This window comes from Nicotiana tomentosiformis, chromosome 1 (assembly GCF_000390325.3).
Source record: "Nicotiana tomentosiformis chromosome 1, ASM39032v3, whole genome shotgun sequence".
Lineage (NCBI taxonomy): Eukaryota > Viridiplantae > Streptophyta > Magnoliopsida > Solanales > Solanaceae > Nicotiana > Nicotiana tomentosiformis.
The window spans coordinates 43,099,216-43,122,046 of NC_090812.1; the positions used below are offsets into that span (position 1 = coordinate 43,099,216).

Below are 22,831 nucleotides of genomic sequence, written 5' to 3' on the forward strand. Positions count from 1 at the left end.
TAGGTGCTTTTTATGCTGCCTTTAGTGGAAAATGGACTTAATGGACAAATAAGGGATAGGCAAGAATCTGTTCTTCAACTCTAGAGAACAGGCGGAAAGAGGTTCATCAGAGCGATAGGGAAAGCTTATATAGGGGTGGGCTTACTATGACAAGTGAAGCCAGGGTTCCCTTTGTTCGGTGTCCGGGGAAGATTAAGGAATCTATTTTGGAAGCGCTTACCAGCCCCTTTACCGATACTAAAGGGAAGCAGGAATTAGACCAATAGGGCACTGCTCTCCGCCTGTCGTAACAACAACAAAAGTCCATACCGGAATTTCATTACCTGATTCCTTAAACACTAAAATGAAGACATTGGTACAAGAGGAGGCTTGAGATACCTCCAGCATAATATACGCTACCATCGGAGAGACGTTAGCCACATCTTAACCCATGGTTGAATAATGAGGTGATCAAGAAAGTCGTGGGCCTCGTTGTAACCACCTACGACAGCTCTGTGGAGTGTTTCGGGTCGAAAACTTGTTCGATATCAAAACTGATCTCAAAACCCTTATATCATCCTTTGAAGAGAAAGGACTTTCTCTATATCTATATCTATGCAACTAGTTCTTTTACTTGCTTCCAAATCCATCCATCTTACTTACCCAAAATCTTGCTTCTAGCTTTGGGCACCTCTAACATAAACAGAAATAGCGTATATACAAGGCTAGCCTTTTCTCTCAAGCATCATGGTATTGGATCCGCTCTTCTGTTAACATGAACATGAATTAGATTCTATTCTAGTTCTTTCTTCTTAAGAGAATACCACACCCGAACCATTCTTAAAACCACCAAGCTCTCTCGAATTAATTCGACTCTTTCTACTTTCGAGCTACACCGGGGGCAAAATCTTTTCCCCACTAAGACGCGCATCTTTATGGCTATATCGTCCTGAAGATGGATGTGACGAGAAGAAGTGGCATTTGGAAGTGTTGCTGACTTAACATTTAGGTTTTGGCATAACAAAGCATGCACTATCTTTTTGCACTTAGGCGCACAGCGTGCCATTGATAATGATTCTACTACGGTGCCACAAATTCACATGCTAATCCTAAGTAATCATTGTTGTTCATTAGATTCTGGAGGAACTACTTCGTTAAGATTGGGGAATTGCAGCGATTCTTTTTGAATAGCAGGATTCTCCCATCGAGAGTCACTTTGAAAGTATTACCTAAACTCTTCCGACTGAATATGATAAAGCCTATAATACATAGAGCTACTATCATTTCTTCGTTATAATTTGAGATCTTCTTCGAACTTGATGTACAAATAGATAAAATAGCATCCAATAGCATCTTTCTAGCCTGTATTTTCGTGGAAGTCAATTTCATTTAGAAATCCCGATCTCTATCTTTCAGCAACTGAACGAGAAGCCGTTTAAGAATAAGAAAGGACTTTAGAATCGGATGCGCTCGCCCAATGAGAAAGGTCGTGACCCTGCCAACCAAGTATCAAAAAGAAAGAAGAGAAAGAAAGGAGAAGAGAACTTCGTATTTTGGTAACTCCCTAGGAGTCATCTTTAACCTTGAATGCTATTAATAGATTCTACAGCAATAGTCCTTCGGACTCGGAAAGTAATAACGAAAATAGCTAACCCGATATCAGATTCCGCATCTGCCACCATTGGAACCAATGAAACAAATGATTGACCCATCATATCATCCGAAGAAACAGAAAATACCAAAAAGTTCGAATTCACAGCTAATAACATTGATTCAATTGGCATTGATATAATAGGAATATTTCATCTATTAAGGAGGATTCCCCGAATACCTGAAATAGAGATAATCATAGAAAATGTGAAATATTTGATAGGATCCATTTAGGGAACGTGGAATGTAAAAGAAATTTAAATATGAAACAATACGTTAGCTCTTCTACTTGAAATATCATTCAATTATTGAAGAAATATGATTTTATATACTCATGTTTCCCTTCCAATACTGCTCCACCGATTGTTGTGCTCGTGTCAACCAAACCCTCAAGTTCCGTAAATTTGCCCTGGGAACATTGGGTTTGTTGGCATTATAGGCAGCTTTGCTGGCGAAGCGGTTAATAATAATTTTGACCATCTCACTTGGTAATGGAAGTTCACTCAAGTTGCGGTGCCATAATCTTCTAACTAGTCGTGCCTTCTCCGATTCAATCAGAGGGCTAATCTGTCCATCCAAGCGATCTTTTTGTTCTTTAGTCTTGGCCAATTCATGTTGATCCAAGGCTCTTTCGATCTCGGACTGATCCCCTGGATCTTCTTCAGCCGCGGGAAGACTTGGTTCGGTCGAAGAACTAACACCCCTTCCAGCGTCTCTGCCGTAAAGAGGAATGTCCTCCATTAAAGAAAGTGGCCAATCGAGGGAATCGAGAAATGGAATGATCCAAGTAAAGAAAAGGTTCATAAGAAATAGAGAAATGAAAAGTACTGCCAAACTCTTGAAAAATCTATGAAAAATCGAAGAGAGACGACGAAGGATATTCATGATATTTCGAGTGTGATCAGACAACCAAAAATCAAACAATAACAGAATTCTACTATTGCGACAACCATCACATAGCTATTCGGAGTTGCACTAAGAGACTTACGATTCCTCAAACTCGCTGAACACTTTCTATATCTATCTGTCTTGAGTTAGACAAGCATATGCCTATCTTACCTCCCGGTGGCCTACTTCGGGAGATCTTTCTGAACCGTAACATGGGGAATGTCCTCTCTCTGGCTAGGCTCTATTGGTATGAGGATGCCCTTTCTTTACTAGAGGAGGAGTAAAGAAGACACTTATATATGTAATTTTAGAGGTGAACTAGCTTGGTCGGTAGAATTGTTTTGAATATAGCAAAAGGAAGGAAATGATGCTTTTCTTAAGGCAATCCATAAGTAAGAAATAGAACGAGGAAGAGAGAGGACCCCTCGGAATGGTATGTGGGCCATTCTGAAGCAATCCCCTATGACTGAACCTTTGTTCTTGTGCAAAAGCGTCCCCTTTTTCGAGCTCACTAAGGCAAGCGGCGCCCCATTTGTGTCTGTCTGCGATCGTGCCTAGCTGGGTAGTTCATCAGGAGGTGCTATCTGGGACCAAGCACTAAGCACTCTTGATTTTATTTTTCAATTTATTTCTAAGAGGATTGGCAAATCTCACTGTGCCTAACACATCTAATTAGAAGTGGAATGATGATAATGCTCTTTACTCTTTCATTTGTAGCTGGATTACCCCTGGGCAAACTTAACTTGAATATGTTCTCTTTAGTTTTTCACTAAGCCTCATCTAAGTGCTATATACATAGCTCCTTGATTACTTATCAAATAAAATGAACTTTCTGTAAGAACTTTTTCTCCCAATCTTATTAGCTTAGTAGCATCGAAGTCACAATAGTTCCAGCAGAGTAAGCTAGAAGATTACCAATCCCGCCCCATTGGTGTCGAGTCCATTGTGAGAGGCACTTAATAGGGACGTTAAGGCATTAGACTCAGGGGTTGGCTCCTAAAGAGAACTGGGGTTGGCTCCTTACCCATAGCGTAAAATAAAGAAAAGGTGCGTGCTTCAACATCTATGTTTCACACAAGGAACCTCCTGCTCTTAAGGATAAACTACGACATTTGATGGACTGACAGGTCAACCATGTAATTTATCCCTCAAGCTGAATGAACTGGACCTGCTCCTTTAGTTTAGGGCTATAGAGTTTACTTGCTTCTCACTAATGACAGAATCATGAGCTTCATCACTCGACTCTAAACTAAATTAAAAACACTCGGCTATAGGATGACAATCCGTCACTCCGGAAGGGTAGGTTCCATACCGACAAGACCTCTTATCCAAGAATCCGCTCATTTCACACCAACTAAAGCGGAACTTAATCAACAAGGCAGAGTTGTATAAAACCCTAATGTAACTGAACAAAGTGAAAAACCCGCAATACGACAGCAAAAACCTTATGTGTCTAAGAAGAAAAGCAACATTGAGTTAGGTAGGATGTAGATCGAGTGTAATAAGCTAGAGGAGTGATTATTCTGCTTTGGAAGGAAAAAAGCATCTCTAATAAGGTCCTCACTCAGTTCTCAGGATGTCTGGGAATAGCTCCACCAGACATAGAAGAAAGGAGTGTAGGATTGGTAAGCTTTTCCGGAAAGAATCTAGTCGACTAATCCAGTAGGCTACTACCGGCGAAGCCCACTTGCTTCGTAGTGTGCTATTGCGTGAAGAGGAAAGGGACAGCGAAACCTAAGGCCACACCAGAAAGGGAAAAAGAGGATTAGATATTTTGTCAACCACCACTTGAGCTTGATTCACTTATCTATTGAAAAGTACCATCCACACAGTAAACCTTTAGGGTATATGACTAGTAAGGTAAATCAACCTATCGTATCGACGAGATGCAAGAAGAAGAAAATTAGCAGACTATGAAAGAAAACGAATTTCTTTGCATCTACCTTTGTCTCAATCATGGGCGATTGAAGAGAATACAATAAAAGAATGCAAGGAAGGGTTCCCCCAACAATGGCATCTCAACTGCTTCCAAAATCAGGTCATTGACCAGTAATGCGAGTTGTAGAAGACTCCCTACCTGTACCTAGAGGAGTTGGCACTAAACTAATAAGGAGAGCAGAAAGCAGCTAGCCTCCATCAGGAGATCCACCACTTTAAGATTAAGATTTGCTTATTCTTTGAGATGACGAAGCTCCCCACTAGACGCAAATTTCCGAATCAACACCAGACAGTATAAGAGTCCTTTCATTGATCGGCCTTCCCTAGACCAGAAGTGAAAGGACATACCAGCCCCCGAAGGATTATTGGGCATTCCTTCATGTCGGGAGGAGGTAGCGGTTGAAGGAGAAGTTAAGGACAACTTTCTTTCTTCCATTCCACTCTTGCTCCAATCCCAATAGGATAAATAGAGCTAGAACTTGCTATAAGGTCTTATGACTCGCCTGTAACTGGCTGCAAGGAAACTAAAAAAGCTTTCTTTAATAAATATGCGCTCCTCCCCTCTTCTCTGTTGAGTTCAACTCGTAGAGGGGAGCTATAGCTCTATAGTATGGGTATTTATCGTTCGAAGAGAGAGGGCGTGCTAAATTCATAGGGGTAAGCTCCTACAAGGACTGATAATAAGCATAAATCAGGCCTTCTGCGGAGATAAAAGGAAGATTCTTTGTAGCGGATTCTCTTTATTCCCACCTCAAGCTCGGTCATTGGCTGTCATCCTCAATCGATTAGACTATGGCGAATCACTAGTGTATTGGTCTTTGGGAAAGTGTAAGATGATAATACTCGCAGCTGGGTCTTGATTGTCGGTCTAACAAAAAAGTCAACTCTAGTTTCTTCTCTTTTTAGATCGAAAAATGGTCTTCTTTTTATGGTGTAAGGGTCGGCAATAGCTCCCTTTGGAAGGAATCGATCGTCAGTAACTTTGGTTCCCTCCACCCACCGCCTTTGATCAGCTCAAACAACAGGCCAGGAAGGACATTGTTGAAGGCTCACTAAGTGCTTCTAGGTTAAATTGAAGAACTAGACTCACTCCACGGGAACTAGCTTTCAGGTTTGCTTCAGATTTGGCATTCATTCCCCTTCCCCTTCCTGGATTTCTCGTTATTGTCTGCTATGCTAGCCTATGACGAAGGCCTTTCATTTTGGCTCTATAGGGGTACCCTATGGTATGGGCTGTTATCTCAAGGGCCTGGTTAGGCTATTCTTGTTAGAGTATCCTCGCTCGGAGGCTAAAATGAATTGAATTCTCTCTTTTCTTTTGGAAGTGCTTAAAGAGACCTGCTTGCGGGAAGGTACCATTCTTTTAGAATGGTGAAAAGGTTACCTACCCTATGATCCTCCTTATCTTATAGAGGTTTACCATGAGCCATACCCAGTGGGATACATATTTCCCAAATGGAACCTAAACGATGGGATGGGTGATCCATAAGATCATTTGGCGAGGTTCATCCCTCAACGTGGGGATCTTTCTGGAAATAAAAACTTGTTTTGTTGATGCAATTTCCCTTCTCGCTTACCTGCATTTCTCTTGGTATACCCACCTATGTGCCTCCTGATTCCGTGAAGTCCTTGGAGCATGTGTGATTTCTTCAGGATCCTTGTCAAGAAAGAAGTCAGTCCCTTATTCTTTATTTTATATTAAAAGGTCTGGACTCGAAGAGGGAGTCGATTCACGTACTTCACCATTTCCTGGGTCGTTATCGCCTTTTCCCGGTTCAGGGTATGGGTTCTTTCTCGATTAAGAAAGTTCTGGAGTGAACTCCCCTACTGATCTGACTCCAGCGGATTCTCGAAAAGCAAATTCTCTCTCTCGATCTAGACGTACTTTACCGACAAGAGCTCTTAATGAATGATCAATGAGTTTGATTCTAACTATTCAAAGCAGAGGAAATAGAATATTATATAGCCTATAGCTATAGGGATAGGTTTCGCTCCTCGCTCGAGCTACCAGCTTTCTTAGATTTCATTCTTGTTGACTAATCCAAGTCTTTGAGAGCTTAGACGTCGGCGGGGAAGAACTCCAAAAGAATTTCATCGGCTCCTCCTCTCTTGACCTCTTGATTGTATCCAGTTGAAATGGTTGCTGGATTTCCCCTAGTTTAAGATCTAAGTCAATCATTCAGGCACTAAAGACCTCTAACTACGCTCCTCAGCCTAGGAAAGAAAAATCCCATTTGCCTAATATGTACTACTGTGCAGCAGATGATTTAGTTGCCGTTATTCCTCCACCATCTTTTTCTTGGCATCAAGCCAACACTTATTCCTTGCATCAACAAGCAATACCGCATAAAAGAAAGGCTACTGATTTGGCTGATTCAACAAGGGAAAAAGGCATCCATTCAAACTGTTCCCATTCCTATGTTGACACCAAGAGAAACAAACCCTGGAGCCTTCCTCTCTATCCATTCATTTTTCATAATCATAAAGGATGGAAATGCTTAGCTTACTAAACCAGCAATAGCGAAGTAAGCTCCCATATCCGTGAAGGTTTGCTTTCCACCAGAGGAAAACTTCTCGTCATTGAGCTTGCCGTTAAAGAGTAAGATGTTGATTATATAGCAGCTCTGATTCCTTCACCGAGAATGAGAAGGAAGTCTTATAGAACAAACAAGCGCTAAAGAAGGGGGTGGGATCTCTCCTAAAAGAAAGAATTGACCTCGAGCCTGTCTTACTCAATCTCTTTTTCCCGTTCCTGACCCTGAGTGTGGAGGGGTTAGCCTTGAGCCAGGTCTTGATTGTTTATTCCATTTTGTCCGTTTAAGTACTGGAATGGGAGTTACGGATATTTATTCCTAAACTATGTCACCGATTGGTGACCTGATCCCGCTAAGCAAGAACTGCTACCGACACCGACTCTATCTTAATGAGCGGTTTGCCCCTGGACATTCCGCTACATCTAGTTGACAAGTTTCCTTTTTTCACTCTGTAAACAAAACAAGCCCTTAGTCAAGAGGTTCGTTACCCTCTTCGGTATCGGCAGAGAAAGTAGAGAAGGACAGTTACACAATAGCTCTAACATAAGCAAGTTGTCAAGAGGGAGTCAATAGCTGCCTATTCTGCAGCGCTTATTCCCACAGCAGATTCTATTCTGCAATGCTTATTCCCACAATGCTATTGCTAAGAGGGCATTCGAGTTGAGTCAACTATACAATAATGAAGTTCCTCGTTGGAAAAACTCTTACTATACATAGGGAAGCAGAAATGTCAGAAGGACCAGATTCGAATATCCCCATTCTGCAAATTGAACATGGTAAAAAAGATATGATGATTAGTGGGTTTAATTACGAGTAAGGAATATTTTACCTTTTATTTTGATCCCTAGAGTAAGATTCGTGTCATGGAAATCATGAGTGGAATGAGTTTCTTGGCATGCGCTTAGGGCGAAGAAATTAAGGTCTCTTTTTATTTCCCCATACTTTTTTCCCATGAGCATTGTTTTGGGCTAGGTTACCAACCTCAAGACTGAGAAATGGTTTCTTTCGCGCTATAGTAGCAACATACTTTCAAGGCTGAAGGAAGATCTTTCGACCCAAGGAAGCCATGCAGACCCAATCTTCCATGGCTACTTCCTCAAATAAGGTGATGATTTAGCCTTCTCATTCAAAAATGGACTTGGTAGCGCTCTATCTGGTATATCTTTTCTTATCCGATGAGGGTTTTTAAGTGGTCTTCTTACTTTAGAGCTAACGTAGAATCATCAATAGTTCCAGTCTGGATTTCTCTACAAGTTGATCGCTGAGGAAAAACATCATAGCCCCCTTGAGTCAATAAGAATAACATAATTCCGCTTTAAAAAACCTTACCTTAAATTTGTCGAAATTGAAGTTATCTCATTAGCGGTAATGATATTGTTAATGAAATATGCATACAATAGCAGATTTTGGTCTATTAAATTCACTATCCATTATGGTATGATACATAAAAATAACGAACGAGCTGACATTAAAGCAGGAAAAGAAATTTTAATAAAGGCCGATAATGCAAAAGTACCCCCGCTTCGTGTATAACTATGTCTCAATATCAGATTTCATAAACTTAAGTGAACGTATGATGCTTCACTTTATAGAGCATTTAGCGGTTGTTGTATCAGATGAAAAAGAAATTCGAACAGTATATATCCATAACTTTTCACGATACGATGGAATTATAGTAACAAGAGCTTTTACTTCTTAGATCGGCAAGTACTCATTCCAAATGGTGATGAGAAAGCATAAAATGTACGAGTTAAAAGTCTATCGTGGAAATAAAAAAAATTATTGTTCCGTATAAGGGATTCCTACCTTCTCCCTCCCAAGAGATTACGATTTGAGTATCTTCCGGAGATAGGTCAATAATTGTTGGTTTATTTGAAACAAGGTATTCATATCTTTGGTGGCGTTATGCAGAAGGCACAAGAGATTTATTAGAATCTGTAAAAAATAGACATCGTTGATACAATAACGTTGTCATCGCTAGCTCTATCAATCTTTCGTATGCACTATTACGACCCAAAGAGTTGGCCCATCCATATACCAACTTGAAACCAAGAACGCTTCATTCGGCGTGGTTATTATGGAGGACATGCCGATGTCTATAAGCCCTATGGTTAAAATTTAGACTATTATGGTGTAAACTCCTTATATCCTTTTATAATGAAAACTTTTCCGAAGCCAGGTGAACGGGGCTCCCAAGCCGAGACGTCTGGCATAATAATTTAGAAAAGGCGGAATTGGATAATTTCTTTTGCTTTATTGAGGCTTTTTTAGTGTGTCCTCTCTACAATAGAGAAAGCCTTCTTACCTTATAAGGATAGACATGATGCTTTAACCTTCCCAATAGGTAGATACATAGGCGTCTATTTTAGCGAAGAATTATTTTATGCCCGAAACGTGGGTTATAGAATTTTCCCGCTAATGGGCTACTTGTATGAGAAAAAGAATAGTCCTTCGAAGGATTTGTATCAGACATCTTTGCTAGAAGACAAGAAGCAAAGATAAAAGATGATGCAGCTATGGTATACATCTACAAGATACTAATGAACTCTCTCTACGGTCGATTTGGTATAAACCTAGAAGTTATTAAAATCGAGATATGCACAAAAAAAGATTAAAACCCAGAAGGAAACTTTTTATAGTGCGGGGGTCGTGTCTCTTGGACGACTTGAGTAATGGGAGAATGGAAACTGGGCCCTGCAGTGGTAGAACCTCGTGAACCGGGCATACTATTGAAGAACCTTCTATGAACTTTTCTTATCTTATGAAATTTCTACTCATCTTGAAATGAAAAGAAGCCTCAAGCCGATAAGTCATCATGTTCGATAACTTCAAAAGTAGAGCTAAGGGTTGATCTACGACCACCCATCTCACTCACGGCACACATGCTATATGTGTGATGCCGACACCCTAATCTAGACATCCACTCCAGACTATTTACCTTATTTATGATCTTCTTACGGCCATCACGCTATTCTATAATTAACCATGCTATTTATGCTAAAGATAGCCCTTTATAGACCACTATGACTAATCCCTACGAACAACCTTAGACTGGTGTACTAATAGTAGCTGCTACCCATACCGCTGATGGTCGCTTACCCAGATCTATCTGTGTGCATACGCTTAGAGCTCACCTCCTCACCCGTATGACTCTCGACAGTAGAAGAGAAAAGGAACATATCCAATAAGTCTGATTGTAATGGTATAAGATATAAGCTTAAAGGAATAGATAGGCGCAAGGTAAACAACATAACCATGTACTTACCGGACTGAAGGAAGAGGTCTCTTCTACAATCTTTGGCCCAAGAATCTATCTCTACCCTACTTCATCCCAGCATAGGGGAGTCCTGCACTTGCATCCATAGAGTTCCTCAAAAGGTGGCATGCCTATACTCGCCTGAGAACTCTTGTTATAGACGAACGTATCCAAGGGTAGATGACTGTACCAACAACCTCGAAAATCAAGGGATTACATCCGCATAGCCTCCAATGTCTGGATGGTCCTCTTAGACTGGCCATCGGTCTAAAGATGGAAGGTTGTGCTAAGACTCACTCTGCTACCCAAAGCCTTTTGTAGGCTCTGCCACAAGGCTGAAGTGAACCGTGGCTATCTCGTCCCACTTCCACTGTGGTATCTGGACTGGCTGTAGGGGTCCTGTTGGTCTTTGGTGCCCAGGCTTAACCAGCTGGCACACTAAGCATTTAGCCACATAATCAGCGACATCCCTCTTCATACCTTTCCACCAATAGTGTGGGCGGATTGTCCTGTACATCTTCGTGCTCCCTGGGTGGAGGAAAAAATGTGAGCTATGCACCTCCTCCAAGATATCATGGCACATGTCACTGTCCCGAGGAACACATACTCGTCCCCGGAATAAAAGTGTGCCATTCTGGCGAAGGTTCAACTCCTTCTGTGTCATCAAGTACCTGAAGCTCTTATGATCCATAAAGATCTGGCACTTCCCCCCATACAAGTAATGTCACCATATCTGAAAAGCGAAGATAATGGCTGCAAGCAGTAGGAAAGAAAGTGGCCCTGAGGTTACAAAGGTCGTCACTGTGTCTTGGTTGATTAGTTTTCCTTTTCTTGGTCTGGTGTGGCTAACAAGCGACACAAGGATGATGGATTTTTATTGGGGACGTAGCGCAGCAAGGGGATCTTCCACAGTGAACCAAATGATCTAGCCAATCAATCTTCTACCGATTATCCAAGTTCGGCATTATGTATGTTCCTAGGACATATCGAAATGACTCAATTGAGAGTAAGATCTGTTCGATATGTAAGTGGTATAGTCATTACCTGTAAGGCAAGCCCCATAGACACCTTACTACTTTCTAAGCTTTCTTTCTTGTCTCGCCAATCTAGTATTGCCATATAAGAGAACTGCCTTTATTGGTAGAATATCTTTAAAAGATATCTTTCCCTTCTTTCACTACGCCCTATCGCTCTTGAACTATTTGAACAAGGAGGGAAGAGGGTGCTATCATATATAAGAAAATTGCTGCATTTTGGTAGCGGTTAGCTCCCTCTCTAACTAGAAATTTGATAAGAGAAGTGCGAACAGATTACAGGCTAGATTCAAGGTATGCCAGTTGTCCACGGAACTTTCAAGATTGGTTGAGTCTTAAGTGTAATTTAGTAAGAGTATAAAGGATCTTGTGGCCATATCTATCTATCAACTCAAGGCGTTGCAAGCAAATGGTTTTTGAAAAGCGTTAGAAATCGTGGTCAACCTTTTTTCCAGTGCTTCAGCAGGCTTTGGCCTTTTTTTGTTATAGGTATTTAACCGATTCGGAAGATATTGCATATAAAGAGAAAGATAGCCAGTCCTCTTGGGCGGCCGACAATGTTATGTAAAAAGAACCAAGGAGGATCCTATCCTAAAGGAGAAGGAGGAGGAGTAGGAGCTAGCTTTAGGGGCGGAATCGAATGATTACGAGATAAACAATGAGACAAAGTAGAGCACTTATACAATTCGCTTTGAGTATAGGGAAGTCTGATGGTAGGAATTCCTCAGGGCGTATTACGGTTTTTCACCGAGTGGGTGGATCGAAGCGATTGCAGTGAAGAATTGATTTGAAACGAAACACTTCATCTATAGGCATTGTAGAAAGGATAGAATAAGAGCCTAATAGTTCTTCTCGAATCGCTCCAGTACGATGGACCGGAGGGGGGGGGGTGGTCCGCCAGAGAAAATGCAACATGATAGAAGAGTTCGCTTTGCCACGTAAGATCCTCGAATCCACCACGACTACCATCTGCGGTCCATTTTCATTCTCTTTCCTGCCCGGGAAGGGGGATCAAAGAAAGGTAGCCTGCTTCTCTGCTTGACAGATTGAGACTTATGTAGTGGTCAACCTTCCTACCAGAATGCCTTCTTGGTCGAAGAGCCCCCTTTTTACTAGTAAGGACGCAGGATGCAAAAAAACTTTCGCGAAGGACGTTTTCTTCTCTGCCCTCTCCTCTCCAAAGGCCACGGGAGAGACTGCATCCCTTTCCTTCGGTAGCTATTTTTGTTTCCCAAGGATAGTGGTAAATAGGGAAAAGCCCGCTTTCTTCGCTCCGCGAATGAGAGAGAAAGTTATAGGAAAAAACACATTCTCCCTTTGCGAGATCGAAAAATGGAGAACGCATAGCATTCTATGGGTACATAGGATCAAACATAAAGCAGTGCTCTCTTGGCAGAGTTTTAGGCGGCAAGAGACTTTAGGGCTTGTTGGAGCTTCTGAGCGTAATGAATCAAAGCAGAAGATGGATCGAGGTAGCTTGCTTGCCAAGTCGATAGGCGAAGGGCTGAAGGATGGAACGTGCAAAGTAGATCGTGCATCTGTCGTGTGGACCGTTGGTCCTAAGAAATGACTTGTGCGAAGTGACCCACTTAGAAAAAGCTTTCCTTTATGTTAGGGGAGCACTAAAAAGAAACTTTAATCGGATGCAGGTATCAAATTCCACCACCGATATATCTAGTGGATTCCTAGGCCTTGACGAATGGCCGACCACCTTTTACGTTACAAGAGAAAAAGGCCCAAAGCATAGCATGATGAACCAATGTGAATGAGTCTAAGCTTTGTTGCCCGAACACGATTGGTGTTGAGCACACTGTGCTACCGTGGTAGCAAAAGAGGCCAGGCGATGACAATCGAGAGGTTGTCACTGAGCATTCCTAGTCACGCGGGAAAAGTGGTCAAGTGGCAAGGCCATATGCCCGTCTGGCTCCTCGGGGAGTATAGATCACATCCAAATATCTGATTGGGGAACGGGGCAACGCCCATGAAGCTCTGGCGGAAAGGGAAGGCCTGCCAGGCCGTATGCCCATGGGTGCAGGATTCTTTGAAAAAGCGCGGGCAGACTCAAAGACCTGGGACCGTGGCTTAGTAATGAATGAAGGGAAGCTCTCTCCACCAGCTGCTTATGTAGTGGTCTGCCTTATGAAGATCGCTAAGCCTCGCTTCCCTCTCCCCTTCACTTATTAATTAAGTGGAAAATATTCGTCGGCATTCTATAAGCAACTTTACCGAGTCTACGAAGCCTTGCTTTTCTTGTAGTCGGCCCATAATGCCTGCCATCATTTGCTTGCCTCCTTTCTGCTCATAATGCCTAATGCCTATTATTTATTGCTAGAAGTTAACCACCATAAGCTCACCCTTTGAGTCTCGCTTCCAGTGCAGGTGGCCAAGCATTCTGCCAGACGTCTCGGCATGGGAGCCCAGTTTGCCTTTGGTACTTCAGTAGATCTTCTAAAGTAAAAAGTGCTACTTCCGCCTTACCTACAACTACATTACGCAAGCCCCACTGATACCTACATATAGAGTAAAATTTAAATAAAAAGGTACCAGTGACAGTGACTTTCTAGGTTTATAGATTCAGTCAGCTAAACTCCATCAAACTCCCCAATCAATATCAACAAGATGTCGTGACCGCTTAGGCTTGTTTTACTTTGGTTTGAATGTAATCTAAAATAAGCGGTGCGTATTCAAACAAAGGGAACTGATGGTTGCCTTGTTTAGTAGTACGAAAGTAGTTCTACTATTAAGATGTTTAATATTAATAAGAAATATTCAGTGTTGTAGCTGTAGAACAGAATGTCGTTTGCCTTTACTTTGACTTTCTGAGAAGGACTTAAGTAGCTAAGTTTCCAAAGGTGAACACCCCCCTGTCCTTTATAGTATAGTCGTAAAGGGCTTCTCAGAAAAGTCAGGAAAAAGGCATTCGAAAGGCCGACCATTATCTCATAGGCATTCTGGAGGTAAAACCGACGACTACATGGCTCTATACCAAGTCATGAGCAATAGCGAAGCCAAGACGTTGTCTATAGGCAAAGGGACGAAAGCCCAACGAAGGCCTATGCTACAGTAAGAAAAAAAGTACGTTGAAGTTACGAAGTCACTTAACTGTATACTATACAAAGGGAAAGGTGTCGGTACGGAGTCACGTCAGCTGTGGATATAAACTAGGCTATAAGAAATGGAGTCAACAACTATGGACCGAGACTAAACTAAGGAACAAGGAAGCTTGACTGAGAAAAGAAGTCAAGGAACGAAGCTGCTTCTCTAATAGCCCTGTTAAATAGGAGGGCGAAGGCTTTTTGAAAAAGTCTTTTATGTCTTGTAAATGAATATTTTTCTATTTAGAGAGAGGGGGCTTCAAGTTATTAGGAAGAGCCTTACGAGACAGATCACATATAGTTCGGGAGCCGAGCCCCTGCGTAAGGGCTTAGGTCAACACTTATATAATAGCCAGCCATCACTTGGAAGCGGGCAAGATGGTGATGAATTGTGATTGGTCTAAACCTTCAACTAGCGACTTATTGCAACCTGCCCAGAATGCCCATACAGACTAAGACCTTATTCACACAACGAAGAAAGGCTGACTGGAAGGGGGCAGTCAGTTGGCTGCTTCTTTGCCATGCACTTTGCTTCGCTTTATTTTATAGAAGAAAGAGACCAAATGATAGTGAACGGCAAGGTCAAGCAATAGAAAGGAGAGTCCCTTGTATGAACTACTACTACTAGAAAATGGTGAGACCAGTAGTGAAAGAAGGACCAAGGAGGATCCTATCCTAAAGGAGAAGGAGTAGTAGGAGGAGTCAGTTTTCTTTGAAGATCGAGGAACGTAGTGTCGAACAATTATGCCATTCAGAAGATGTCTTCTACAGAAGAAAATCCTGTTATGAGTAAGTGGAAGGGAAAGATCTCTAGGGATTCTTATCTCATTCCATTCCAGTGGCTCAACCAGTAACCAACGGCGAAAACTAAAAAATCCATGGTTTCCCAGTAGAACCCTATTTCGCCCAAGTTGTTTCGGAACCGGAAAAAAGAAGCATTTTTTCCCACTTGTATATCGTATTTGGCTGAAGAAGCATCGGACAGGTTGGATTTCTTACCTTCTTGCGACTCCATCGACCAAGATCTGCTTTTTTTTATATGGTCAATACCAATCTACTTTAGTAGATCATATGGATGTAGAAAGAGCTTCTAATTTGGATGAAATAGAAACATCTCTTTTCCATTTATATTTACCCACTTAATATCTTTGTTTCGTGTGTTCCTGGGAGGAATTCGATCTCAGAATACCACCTAAATAACTATGGCCATAGAGTCAAATATGTCGGGAAGAAAGAGTCTGAGGTTGGGTCGGACGACATACATCTTGGTTGGTTCCACCACCACTAGAGATTGGACATATATATAATCTTTCTTCTAAAAAGGGATTCTTATATATATATTTTAAAAATAGCTGCAAGACCGAAACGGGGTGAAAGATTATTTTTTTTTAAAAAAATAGTTGCAAGACCAAAACGGGGTGCAAAAAATCGAAAGCCCTTCTTTTATTTAAGTCCCTCCCAGATACATGGCTTACATACCCGGCTCAACATTCTTGGAAAAGAATTGAATCAAGAGGTACGAGAAAACATTCTTAGGGCCTAGCGCCTAGCGTGAGCCTTATTGAAAACGACTTAGCTAACGACCAATCTTTCTAAAGCAAGAAGTAAGGGCGCAACAGCTGCATGAAGTTGCTTCTTAGGGCATATCCGTTTTCTTGCTCGTTAGCGCTTGACTAATAAGATAGAAGGAGCCTTTCTTGCTTGTTTAGTAAAGTCAAGCTTTGGCGGTAGGGTTGGGGTGGCTTGCTGGGGAATGAGTGCCCTTACTAGTTTTGGGGCTTTGATTGGCAAAAGCAGTTTTTACCTTCTAGCTAGCAGTTGCCGGATTAGCCTTCGGACTTTCCTTACCTGCCTTTATTGAGAAAGAAGAGATCGAAATGTTGGACATCCATTGCTGTCATGATGAAGCGGTTGAATGTTCATTCTATCCAACACCAAGCCGATCAAACCTATCCTTGAGTTCGATCCAGCAAGTGACTCCCACCCCGAAAGAGGGATAGTCGTTAGGTCATGAGTGGAATGCGAGGAAGAGAGATAAGCAGTTAGCGGGGACCATCCGTTATCGGTCCATATTGGGTAGATCTACCCCTCTCATCCTCTGATCCTTTATCTACCGTTCAATCTATTGATTTAATTTCTTCTCGACTTGCCTATTACGCACTCGGGCCATTCTACCACATGCTAATAATGGTCTTTTGGATTTCATCTCCTAAAAAATAGCAAGTGGTTGGTCATTCTATCTAGTCCATTCCTTGAAGTCATACCCTCCCAGTATGCGTGAGACTCCTACCGATTGAAAGAAATGCCGGTAGGAATTCGAGAACGGTCCATCCCACTATGATGGATCTCTCCTACCTCTACCTACTAGTGGATCGATTTAGGGAAGGAAATAAATGCCGATGTTGAAATACCGATTGGGATCCAATAAGTCAAACCACTTTGTTCGTTCCTCACCCTCATTCTAATCAAATCTATTCTAAGGTGTCCGTAGGTGATTGATCGACCAACTTGAACAAATCCATAACCTGCTTCCATCTGTCCTGAATGAGGGAATTAAGGCGGGTATAGTCGAACTGAATTGCTTGATTCTATGGTGGGTTGTAAGTAGTTGTATCCATATCAAGCCTACCATCTCTTCTCACGAAAGACTTTCCATCCCGCCTCAGAAAGTTTTGCAATATAAGTGGCCCTACTTCAAAGCCCCATAAACCCCCCTTACTCTCTTTCTATAAAAAAAAAAGCTCTTTCCCCTTTCTTTAATAATATAAGGTAAGCTTTGAAAAATAACACGCTCCCGATAGGAAAATAATCCATAATATCATCCATCGTTGGCATTATTGGAAATAAATCACCCAACTCTTATTCAAAGACCATCTACATACTCCAGCTGCTTTCTTTTGAGCTAGTCAAGCAGGCGTTGGACACGGACTGAGACTCTCCCACCCCTTTGACAGCAATTCTTGCACTTAACGTCGGATCTCCTCATTTGAAAATGGGGATAAGCGAGAAGCTGTTTTGCAGGGTAGACTCGCTCCTACCTGCAACTAAGTCTGCTTCTATATCCTCCTTTTATCTTAAGGGGTAATCAAGCAGGGTCTTGTGGATTTGGAAGAGTCTCGCAGAAAGATAAAGATCTGCACTTCCCTTTTACAACATAGTAGGGAGGTGGCCTCATTCCTAAAAAGCCTTTCCGATTGCCTCCGCCCCTATCTTTTAAAGCTACGGCATCCCACCGATCCCCGAATCGGCTCTGCTAGTTGGCTTTGTTGCTATCAAGGCATAGCATTCTATGGACTCTTTCCCACGTCTAGAAATGGTATGCCAACAAACACCATTTATCCTTAGCCAACCAAAGTCTTCTAATGGCAATAACCACGTTTCCCGTTAAAAATAAAGCGATGTTCTCTTTATGCAGGTAGAACCCTACTCGTATTACCAAGATCTTCTGAGTAGGATATGTAATATGTCTATAAGCAAGACGTCGCAACGGACATCTTGCTTTAACTTCCCTATCCCCAACTAATCTACCATCTATCCAAACTCCGAGCATCAATGACTATATTTGCACTGGACAATTCAGACATAGTTTTTGAATACAGCCTTCCGTCTTCTCCTCCTTTCTGTTGATGTTGCCACACAATCTAACGACATCAAAACTCTCTCCTCTCCTAAGCTTGAGAACCCCCGCTATGTTTCCGACTTGAACATACCTTTAGAGCTTCCCAGGCTCTAGGCTCGACAACGTTCACTCTTCCATCTCCAGCTGGTCTATTCAGCACTCCCCTAGCAGCCTTCGTCCGTCTAAACATTGGAATAGTAACGAGAAAAATGCACCAGTCCTCCACATTCATAATTGTTACCAGATCCCCTCTGCTGAGCCTTATCTCCTCTGCAGTAAGCTCTGCTGGCATAGCGCTCCAAACTGATGGCGTCTCAATATTCTCCTGGCGCTGTCCCCCTTTATGAAGTATGTAAAAAGGCTCACGTTTTTTGGCTTCCTATAAACCCTCCTAGGTTGTGGAAACTTTCTACTCCTCCTGAGATGTCTTTACGTATCTAAAATGACTTTGAGCATCCAACTTCACCGCTGCTGCCTGCTCTCTCCTTCTTTGGCACTTCCCAGTCCACAATAGACCTGGTCTTCTCTTGATCCATCTGAATCACACCCTTGCTAATCCAATGGCCAAGAAATAGCACTTTCTTCTGAGTACTCTTTCATGTAAAGCCTCTTTTCCCACTACACCCGGAACACTGTACTCAGGGTTCCAAACCTCTAGTGAGTGACTATAAAAGATTATGTCATTGAGGTTTTCCACTACAAACTGGTCAAGGTAAGGGTTTGAGTTATCCATTTAAGTGCGGAACAAGACCTGAATTGGGATGATTTTCATAGATCGTTTACTCTTTGTGTACGTTATGGAGTCTCCACTCAAGGTTCAAAACTCTTTCAAATAGCATGAGAGTTGAAAGTCTTCACTTCGACTAGAGCATTAGATTCTTTTTTTATTTTGACTTGTTTAATAGGGCAATGAATGGGAGGAAAGGGGTTCACTGTAGTTTGTCTCTTGAAAATGGTTTTATTTATTTATTATCTTAAAGATCTTTTTCTCTATTTTATTTCATGGTATCAAAGCCAACAATAGAATTAGGGTATTGAGAAAAAGCCAAAACCTGCTTGTATAAGGAGCCAAAACCTGATCGAGGAAACTTTTTTGTTATATGCCCTATACCCACCCAATTTCTTATGTACACAAGAAGGATCATAATTCTTTATGTTTGGATACCAAGCTATCTTATCAATATATTTACAAAAAAACCTTCGATGTAGTGATGAAATTATGATACAAGGTTCGCTTGCTGTCGTGGTGCAACAGCCTTTTGTGACACTTCGAATGGAGTGTGTTATACCCCATGTTTTCGTACATGGAGTACGCCATAAGTAAATTGATATAAGCTCGGAAATGAGATGTTACATCCTGTATTTTCGTACGTTGAAGTTTCGTCGTAAGTTAATCAATGTAAGTTCGGGAACGAGATTTATTTTGGGATTATAAGTATTATGCTATTTAAAACAAGTGATAAGTTAATTCGTGAAGGTGAGAGGGTAAGCGAATCGAAGAAAATGAATTTCGTGGAAGTTTGACATTTTGGGATAAAATACGACCCGAGCTAAAATGCCCGGTATTTATGGACTAGTACCATACAAGGTACCACATGGCCATGACAATAAGGCGTATAAGGTATGTTAAAAGTGAGTAGTATTTTATGTAAGTTGAGATAACTCTTAATTATATGGGTAATTGGTTGATTATTGGGTAATGGGAGATTACCTAGTTAATTAAGGAATTGATTGGGTGATTAATTAAAGAATTTGGGTGAGATTAAAACCTCCCCCTCATGGCAGCAAGCCACCCCAACATTCATGACTCTTAAGCCATTACAATAAGGTGGCAATTAACGGGTTATGTGGTTAAGCCACCACATAAAATGAGGCCCACACCCATTCAACTTACTTATAAGATCTCTTTAACTTAATAACGGAGATCTTCAAATTCAACTTACTTAGAAGACGTCTCTAACTTATTAACGTGAGAATTCATAACATCTTCAACTAATTCCTACAAGGATTCCAGCGTTAGCAACCTCAAACAAACAAGATTTCAACAAGATTTCTTGAAACAAAAATTTCAACGAGATTTCTTAGCACCTTAGCAACGTGAGATTTTACGATTCTAAGGGAGTACGGTGCAGCCTTTTCCAAGAATTTCATACGGATTTTTCCCTACTCCGAGTATGTTAAGGCTAAGCCCTTCCTTCATTTGGGCATGATCTCGTAATTACATGTGTTTGATAACGAGGCATAAAGAAAAGTTCATACTCCCGAATTTATATACATTATCCTAGTCTCATAAATTATAGTGTTCTCCTTATCGGGACTTCATATTTAATTGAGTATTATCTTCTTCCAGTCCAGAGAGCAGAGAGCCTATATATACAGTATTACAGTATTTTCATTACCATCGAGCTATAATCGATGGGCAGGCCCCTATTGGGCAACCTCTGATCAGATGGTAAGTTATATTCCGAGCCTGCTGTGTCCGAGTGCCTACGAACGAGCTAAGTTGGTCGAGATATAGAGCCTAGTATGGCCGAGCGCCTGTGAGCGAGCCTACTACGGCAGAGAAGTTATATATATACCGAGCCTTATAGGCCCATATGTCTTATGTATAAGTTGGTATTACATGTTGTATTCTACCTATCTCACGGCAGCTTGAACATTATGTTGATACTCGGTTGAGTAAGGTACCGGGTGCCCGACGCAGCCCATAAGTTTGGGTCCTGAAAGAGTGGTCTGTACGCCCCTCCCCCTTGCCAAGCCTGAAGAAAGGAGTAACTTCGATACCTCTTTGTTAACTATATTACTACTTTGCTAAAAGGGTCCTTGGTCCCATTCAATATCTATACTCTTGATGCAATGGACTGCCCAAAGCCACTAAACTGCTCTCTTCCACCCGATTTGAACTGAACCTCATTCTTGTGAAATGTTTACCTTTTTAAAACTGAAATTCAGTTGCCTATCTGATCCTTGGTCCAATTGGGCCTTTCTTTATAGCTCGAATCGAATAGCTGGGCTACCCTTTCCCTTGGCTTGGTTGGTCATATAAGAGAATCCCGAGAGAAAGCAAGTTATACCTTAATTAGGGCGAAAGATTTGTTGGATGGTTCATTCTAGTCTGAAGTCAGTCAAGTCATGGAATTGGCAGAAGTTCCCACTTAGCCAATCGTAAGAGGGAATTCTTCTATTCATTAAGATGAAGCAATTCAGTCAACTCTGAATCTGAACTCAATGATTGCAATTCAAGAAGGGCATGAAGCTTTGGCTCAGTACAATAGCATTTGACTTTGGGAAAGAGAATCGATCGCTTACCTTGCTTTGGCATGCCATAATCATTTTGTTGTGGTTATCATTGATTGAGTTGATCTCGAGACAAAGCAAAGGGAGATCCGTGGGTTCAGTTTTCTTAGAGGCGGAAAGCCTAGAAGAGGCCTAGAAGTCATAAGGAATAGGCACTGTACTGCCAACGAACTCTAAGGTTTGGCTTTTTCTTTTATTGACTTTCTTGAGTCAATGTCGCATTTCGAGTGCTTGGTTAGATCTCCTAACCTAATGTAATGAACGAGAAGGTGAAAAATTCAGTCTTAGCTAAGCATTCGTATTTTGGGTAAGAGAGGAAATCTCACTTTCTAGGGAATCTATGCTTACTAAGCCTTTGTTTGAAGGAACGGTCTTAAAGTGAAGTGCAAGACTAGCTAGACTCGGACTTACTAATCGCTAACATTCCGGGTTCTCTCAGGACCGGGGGAACTCTCAGTTAAGTACGACATTCAGTAAGAAGTAAGCCAAGTTCTATTAGCTCTTCTAACTTATCTTAGACTCGTCAGTCTGTGATGCATTGAGTTGAGAGTCAAAAGATAAAGGACTAGAAAACCTTATAACTGAAAAAGATTCAAGTGAAAGCCAGTTTCATGAAGTCTATCGATAGTACTTTAGCTTTTTCAATAAATCTTCTTTTGCTTTTATTCTCAGTTGGTTGATATTATAATACATCAGTAAGTTAAGATTTGACCCCCCTAGAAGACAAAGAATTTATCTTTCCTAAAAAAGTAAACTTACTGAAGCATCTATCTCTATCACGCACTTCAATCCGCACTTAAGACGATTCCTCTTTCTATACTCAATTACGTAAGAGTCCAGATAGCTCATCTTTGTCTTGCAGTTTAAGCCTTGGCCTAACATCTTATTTTAAATCCAGGAGTTGCGCGATAAGAAAGCTCTCGATCTCGGCTAGCTTGAGTTAGTTAAATAGACCAGGAAATTCGTACTGCAACTATGCCAAGCAAAATATTGATTCCAATGCTGCGGATACGGTTCTTGCTGATTGAACTAATCTACTATAGGGATTCACCTAGCAACTTTTAATATGAATGCTCGTTCCACCACTTCGACGAATTCTTTCACAACATCTTGAACTGAACCGGGGCTATCAACGTGAACGAGTGAAAAACGAAGCCCATTACTTGATCAGGCGATCTAATCCACAACTCTATTCCCGACTAGAAATCTATAAAGGACTTTAAGGGAGAGCTGCTCTCTCTATCTCAGCTACTTTCCCTACTAGGGGCACAAGAGGCAGTTTTTGTCTAAAGCCTACTTCCTCTCTATAGGAAATTCCTTTTTTGTGGTTTGTTCTGTAATAAGAAGGATGTGCTATTCGGGGATGTGGCATTCCAGAAAGACTGACTTAAGACTTTATCATTCACACCGACCAGCTAGTGCGCTCTTACTTGGTATCAGATATTTTCTAAATGAATCATTTGCCCTTCGATGTGAATTCCTACTACTCCTATCCACCTATGTCATTCTTTCTTTCAAAAATCTAGCAATTTCCCACGGTC

At 41.5% G+C, this 22,831-nt stretch overlaps 2 pseudogenes; one reads left to right on the forward strand and one right to left on the reverse strand.

Annotated features, from left to right (window-relative positions):
• Window positions 1-772: 772 nt before the first annotated feature.
• LOC108944305 (ATP synthase protein MI25-like) lies at window positions 773-1,829 on the reverse strand (annotated as a pseudogene).
• A 10,108-nt stretch (window positions 1,830-11,937) lies between these two features.
• Window positions 11,938-13,463, forward strand: LOC108947794 (large ribosomal subunit protein uL2mz, N-terminal part-like; annotated as a pseudogene).
• The last annotated feature ends 9,368 nt before the right edge of the window (window positions 13,464-22,831 follow it).